The sequence below is a fragment of the Lactuca virosa genome, chromosome 1, assembly GCF_052849685.1.
Source record: "Lactuca virosa cultivar CGN04683 chromosome 1, Lactuca_virosa_CGN04683_v6, whole genome shotgun sequence".
In the NCBI taxonomy this organism is placed as follows: domain Eukaryota; kingdom Viridiplantae; phylum Streptophyta; class Magnoliopsida; order Asterales; family Asteraceae; genus Lactuca; species Lactuca virosa.
In genome coordinates, this window is record NC_136426.1 from 286,824,537 (window position 1) to 286,832,295 (window position 7,759).

Below are 7,759 nucleotides of genomic sequence, written 5' to 3' on the forward strand. Positions count from 1 at the left end.
CTCATAAAACAATTTATGGGAAAAGACTCTTCAAGTTTATTAACCTATGACTCTTTAATAATACTTTTAAAGAAAAACTTTTGGTTTTCCATAACTTGAGGACAAGTTATGGAATCCATTAAAGGCCATTAAGATCAAGAATTACACTAACAAACAATTTGCACATAATTCCTATGATCTACCAAAACTCATAAGCATGAACATTCATAATCAACAATTTTCAAGAATTACATAAACACACATAAAACTTGAAATTTTGATAACAACCCTGAAATTGGTTTACCATAATCATTACCACATAAAAAACAGGTTTTATAAGTCCAAAACAGTTTAAGGTAATGATTCTAGACCAATTCCAGCCCTAAAACTCGAAAATCTGCCAACTGGAAGACAAACTCATCGAGTTCTATAAGGAACTCATCGAGTTCATGCTATAACACATGAACTCGTCGAGTTTTTGGCCAGAACTCGTCGAGTTTTCAGTCTGGCCAGATTCTGGGTTTTGAAAAATAAGTTGCATCAAGTATAAATGAAAACAAGCGTAGGATCTGATACCACTGTTGGGTTTTGAGCATTCTAACACTCCTAAGGTGTACAAGCAACCCTAAATACCTTGCATCTATGTTTTCTCTATTATACATGCAAATATGAAGTTTCCAAGGTATTACCCTAACTAGCATACAAAGGTTTGATACTTGGGTAATAAAACAAGTTAGATGACATACCTTTTCTTGTGGTTGATTCCTTGGAGCTTTAAGAGCCTAACACCAATAGTGTGAATGCCTCAAGTGGAATCACAAATCACTATCAACAACTTGGAAGATTTGAGAGAATATCTATGCTCCATAAAATCGGCCCTCTCCTTATAACACACACTCTAGTACCAATTTTATGAGCCAAGGACCCCTTTATATATTATGGAGGATTAGGGTTACATCCATGTAAACCCTAATACCTATGACCTTTCATTTACACGGGATCCATGGGTTAAAATCTCAATGGCCTATCCATGGACTTCCATATACTCTTAGCCCATCCTAAGTAAACCTTCGCCCATTCCATATATATGTAAGAGTCCATATTTAATTAGTCTCTTTTTGATCACTAAATTAATTCCAAATTAATTCTAGATCAATACTAATTAAATAATATGATTTCATATTAATATATTATAACTAATAATATATTAATATATCATATATAACCTCTTCTCTTAAAAGTCTATCCATACAAATTGTTTCGGTGGAGTGCAACCCAAATGAACCATGACGTGTCGGGTCAAGTATATACCAATTATAGTTATGGACTTAGACACAAATCCAACAATTATTTCCAGGAGGTTGGGAGTTGGTGGAAGCAGTGTTCGTAAAGAATGTTAGTGCAGAGGTCGTTATCGGTTAACACTCAATGAATTTGATTCAGGTGCACATAGGTCGTTATGATGTATGGATCCCTGGGATTTCAGCTGGGCACGCATGGGTCTTTCATTGAAAAGCTAATATTTAGGATGTTCTTAGGGAGTACCTCGATATGGCTGACTGTCCCTTCGTGCTCGCTTCGTTCGGGAGGTCTCGCGATGGTGATAATTTCCTCCTTAACTTGACGCTTGCCCGCATCTTTTCGATCTCCTGTATTCCTCTGGTCAGCATTGAACTTGGACCTCAAATCCTTGGCAATTGCTATGAGGTCGCCCGTTAGGCGTTTTTCATCCATTTCCTTCCTCAGGACCGTGCACTCGCCGGTGTCGTGCGTTTTACTTTTGTGGTACTTATAGTACTTCCTTTTTTCTTTGTCCACCTTTTGATGTGTTTTCTCAACCGCATGCACCTCAGCCCGGTGACTCCGAGGCTCATCCTTACTGAAAGGGAGAAATTTGCGAGGTCGGTGTCTTGAGTGCTGGGTGTCTTGAGTGTTGGTTGTGCTTGTCGTGGCTTCTGTCATGGTGGTCTCGGTGATTGGAGTTTGCATTGGAGTTTTCTTCCTTATGCTTCATATACACGTTTGCGACGGCTTTCAGGTAGGCTTCCTTCTGTTCCTCGCGTTCGATTTCGGATGTATTTTTCGACTCTGTATTTGAGTTTGTCTCTCGACTATGGTACGATCTCGTGCATCTTTTTTTATAAGGACCCGAGGAGTAGATCTTCGGTGAAGGCACCGGTTACAAAGAACTCTTCGTGATCCAGAACGCTGAGTGTCGCCAGTGTAGGGTTGTTTTAAGGCTGTGTATCTCTAAGTACGCGCCTGGATGGCGCCAAATGTTGTGATATGTCTTCGAGCCTAACGTGCTGATGGATCGTATCATCTGGTTAAGCCTAAGAATCACATCAAAGAAAGAGCCGACGTTAGTCGTCATCCGGGAGGGAATCTCGGAACGAGACTCCAATGGTCTAGTCAGTAAGTGTATGGGAAAATTAGAGTTTAGTATTAGATAGAGAGAGGGCGATCCTTTCTTCTGGAGAAGAATGATCTCTTTTATGCCTGTCGTCGAGGGAGTTTGTCCCCGACACTACCTTTTGTCTTGCTTGGACTGTTAGGACGTGGAGACATCCTATTGGTATATTTTAGTATTATTTTTTCTTAAGTTCCTTGATTTTTCCTTTTGTTCGTTAATTTAAATTTCGCTATCATAAAATCAAAAATCACTTAGAAGAAAAACAAGCTTCATCTTTAAGTATATCCCTTTATTTTTTTCACGAAATTCATGGAGTATTTTAGTATTGTTTTTTCTTAAGTTTCTCCATGTTTCCTTGGAATTTTTGAGGAACTATCTAGGAACACACTTAAATTCTTTCCATTCAACATAAATGTGAGGCCTTTTATTTTCTTGGAAAAAATGATACGATTTATTTTATAATAATGAAATTGTAAAAAGTATATCCCTTTATTTTTTTTCACGAAACTCATGGAGTATTTTAGTATTATTTTTTCTTAAGTTCCTCTATGTTTCCTTGGAATTTTTGAGGAACTACCTAGGAACACAATTAAATTCTTTCCATCCAACATAAATGTGAGGCCTTTTATTTTCTCGGAAAAAATGATACGATTTGTTTTATAATAACGAAATTATAAAAAAAAAATTAACGAGGAAAGTTAAGTGTTTATAAATTTCATAGGAAATACCGAAGAATTCTTACTCCTCGAAAACATTAGTAAGGAAATCCCATACGCAAGTGATTTTGGTATACAAAAATCCAAGATTTGCACCACCATTGCATACCGCTAAGAGTTGAAGTAAAACAATAGACACAACCTTGTAAGTCTTTCATGCATTCAAGCTTATAAACCTAGTTGACTTGGGTCTTTCAACCAATATGGGACTTATTCCCACATTCACCTATTTTGCTAATTTTATTCTCTAATACCCGTCTTTGAGTATCGATATTTCATTCACATATACTTTATTTTGAACATATAATATATTGTTTCGAAGTTTTCACTGAGGACAACACAAACTCAGTTATAGTTAATTATCTATACAAGATATGTATATATTTATAAACGTACAAAATTAATAAAAATATAAATATTTATACTAAAATTTTCCAACATACTGTTTAAAGCACATACATCATTATAAAACATATAAAGAGAACGGAATCAAAATGGAATTACGCACATGCATTAGTTTGTATTACAAGCACTTGGAACTAAAAGCAACTCATGCTTTCGCTTTAGAGCTGCTCCAAAAGTCTCACTCATATCAAGGTCTTCAGATGTTGTTCCATCCGGGAGTTCCCAATTGAAGTGGTGGAGTAGCATCGCAAGAGGTAGCTCCACGTTGATCAATCCCAAATTCATGCCAGGACACATTCTTCTTCCAGCCCCAAATGGGAGAAACTCGAAATCTGTTCCTGACATGTTAATTGGATTATCACTAAATCTTTCAGGTACGAAACTTTTTGGATCAATCCAGTAGTCTGGATCACATCCTATTTTCCACACATTGATCATAACTTTTGTATTGGCAGGAATGTGGTATCCACCAATCTCACACTCTACTCGGGACTCTCTAGGGAGTAACAATGGAAGAGGTGGGTGCAACCTTAATGTCTCCTTAATCACTAGCTTTAAGTAGTCAAGTTCTTGAATATCAGACTCACAAATCTTGTTCTTTCCCTTGAGTACATGTCTCAGTTCTGCTTGCACTTTTTTCATCACCTTTGGATTTTTCATTAGTTCTGACATTGCCCATTGAATCGTTACTGCAGAAGTATGTGTGCCTCCGGCAAACATGTCCTGTGCCATAAAAAAAAACATGAGTTGCAAACTACATTTACTGGTAAGTTAGCTAGGTGGGTAATTAACCCTAGAACATTGCTATTTGTGCTTTTTCGTGTATAGTGTCTAGTTTTATTTTCATAGAAAGCATTGGTGACAGATTTGCGCATGTATCGTGATTGATTTTCTGTCACAAAAACTTATATTTTGAAAATTGGTGTCCAATTAAAAGAATAAACAATGTACGTCACAAGAATAAATTAACCATATTTGTTTAAAAGTGTCATATACGGCTTGCATTTACCTTTGCATGCATTTTATTCAACATAATTAGTTATTGTTGGGTACATTCTACTTGATTTCTTGCATATAAAATATCGAGTAATACCTTCAAAAATTTATTCCATATTCATTATACATGATTCGGCCCGTATTTAATAACGGTTGAAAAACTCATGTACCGCTAAAGCTTGATGCATGTATAAAAACTAATGGGATATAATCATTTATCTCTAATGATTTAGCATAAATAAAGATGGCAAAAAGTTAGAAACTAACAAGACATGATAATTTGACTCAGAACTGAGACATGAATTATTAAAAAAGTTTGGTTAAGAGATTTCAATATGTATAATTAAATGGGTTGACATCACAAAAGAAAATTATAAGAAAAATTAAACGGATCAAGACTTTACTTTCATTTTTTCACTTTTTAATTTATCTTCCACACTCGGCAAGAAAACAAATTGGATATATGACATAATAGGACACAAAAATATTTAAGTAAATAATGATTCATTTAATATTTCAACTTGACAAATTAAACAGGTCATGTTTGCAAAGTCTAAGCATTAATAACATATAATTTTAATTTTAAAAGTTAGTCGCTATATTAAGAAAGAAGTACCCTTCAAGATTTTTTATTTTTTTTTAAGAAAGAAGTGATTATTTCGCGACGTAGATAACCGCATGAGATCTGTTCATTAAGATGTCGTACATGTTTGCCAACATTTATTTTGCATATATGTAACAAAATACTAACCAAGATTACTGCTTTGACGTTGGCAGAAGTTAACGGAAACTGAAGACCCCCGTCATCTTTAAGCCTCAATAGAACATCAACCAGGTCTTCATTGTCAATGATGTGTCCACCTGCTCGACGTTCTTGGTGCTCGGCTACGATGCTGTCAAGAATCTGATCCATCTTCTTGTGTAACTTCACTAACTTTTTCCTCACCCCGGAAACTACATGCAATACTTTCACAGAAGGAAATATATCAGCCACATCAAAACCACCGGATAAAGCTATAATCTCTTCAAGCAACGCTGTAAGGGTTGCCTGATCCTTACATCTGCTCCCAACCGCAACCCTACATATGATGCTATTTATCAGCGTGAAAGTCTTCTCAGAAAGATTGATTATTTTTTATGTCTGCATAGCCATGGATTCAATGAGGTTCCACGACTCTTCTTCACGAATAGATCGAAACGACTGGACCTTTTTTACACTCAAAAGCTCCAAGGTGCATATCTTGCGAATCTGTCTCCAGTATTCTCCATAGGGAGCGAATGCAATATCTGTGTAGTTGTATGCAATGATTTCAGCAGTTAGAAGTTTGGGTCTGTCTGCGAAAGAGAGATCATGAGTTTTCATGACTACTTTGGCCAAATGGGGTGATGAGATTACAACAGCGGAGACTTCACCGAGTTGAAGACGAAAGACTGGTCCTAGTTTTTCGGCTAAGTTTGCTACAGCTCGGTGTGGGAGTGCGCCAATGAGATGATGCATGTGTCCGATTAGAGGGAGCTTCCATGGCTGTGGTGGAAGCTTTGTCGTTGTATCAAGGGAGTTGGAGCTTCTATGCGATTTGAAGAATAAGAAGAATATGGCAGCAACAAAGAAAAGGAGAAAAAAGGGGATTTCGAGTTCCATTTTAGCTTGGCGAAGTGCTTGTTAGAGAGCGCAACTAAGGGTTTCTTATAAAGGTAATATGAGTTGACTATAAAAAAAGGAAATGAAATTATCAAGTAATAACATATTTTATTTGTTATAATTATTTAGTACTTAATTTTTAACAGCAAATTTTATTTCAAAAATAAGATAATAAAGGTACATAACAGAGATGCGGTATCTCATAGGATTAAGACACAGTTTGACCGTTAGAAGTTTATATATATATATATATATATATATATATATATATATATATATATATATATATATATATATATAGAGAGAGAGAGAGAGAGAGAGAGAGGTAAAAATTCAAATGAAAATCACAAAAGAATAAGAACCTAAGAACTTCTAATTTTAGCTTGTTAAAATAAAATAGTGGCATTATTGTAAATAACAACACATTTGAGTCTAGTTTCACAAACAATTTATCATATGTTGCAAACTAGATCTAAAAGTTAAATTTGATTCTTTCTTTCATAGTTCTCAAAAACTCAACCCATCAATTCTCTCCCTCATTCCACCGGTGGCAGGAACCTCCAGCTGCTATCATCGCCGCTACCGATGTGTAGTTCGTCGGAATCCAAGTTTGCACCATCGCCGTCATCCAGATGTGTGATTTCTATCCGAGATCCACCTAATCGAACCACCAGATGCATCACTAGCTTCGTCCTCCTCCACCTTCAGAGCTATGATTTTTGCCGGTAGCCGCCACCACCGGCGACCAGCGAGATCAGATTTACAGCTGCATCAACTCCGAAGACATACCTCCTCCGACGACATCACCTTCTTCATCCTTCACTGTCACTCCAGCAGATCTACAGCCATATCCATCATTTTCTTGTTGATTTCTTGTGAACCAATAGATCTACATCGGATCTCTCTAGATCTGGATCAGATCTCATGAGATCTTCTCATGAGATCTGCATTGGATATCACCAGATCTGATGTGTTTGTGCATTTTCAGTTCAGATCAGATCTGGTCAGCGCACCAGATCTTGAGATTAACGAATTTTCGAACGCCATATCTACTACCTAACACCAGATTTTCATCAAATCTGATGTGTATGATGCATTTCATGTATGGATCAGGTGTATCTGGTGCATTTCATGTTGGCTTGCATCAGATTTTATTTTTGCAGATAAATCTTCAAAAAAAATCAGGTACGTCGATTTTTATAAATAAATCTCTTTTAAGTTTAGTTTTCTACTTGTTTTTCTACTTGCATCTGTTGTAGATCTCTATGATATATATTTTTTTTTTGTTTTTTTCTGTTAAAGCGTGAATTTGATGTTTTAATCCCTCATTTGTTGTATAATTTTGTTAATCTTAGTTTTAATTGTTATTAAGTTGTGAATGTATATTTTTTTTTTTGAATTAAACTTTGAATTTATTATGCTAGTTTGTTAATTTTCTATATTAAATTGTGTATTAATTATAATAAGTGTTTTAAGTTGATAATATGGATGTGAAAACTACTTTTTGTGTATTAAAATATGAATTTAGTGTACTAAGCTGTGATTTTTGTTTTTTAAACTGTGAATTGATTGCATTAAGCTTTGAATTTTCTTTTTAAGCTACGAATT

The 7,759-nt window shown here is 35.5% G+C and overlaps 1 pseudogene; it reads right to left on the reverse strand.

Annotated features, from left to right (window-relative positions):
- Positions 1–3,621: 3,621 nt before the first annotated feature.
- Positions 3,622–6,151, reverse strand: LOC145130291 (germacrene A hydroxylase pseudogene; annotated as a pseudogene).
- Positions 6,152–7,759: the final 1,608 nt, after the last annotated feature.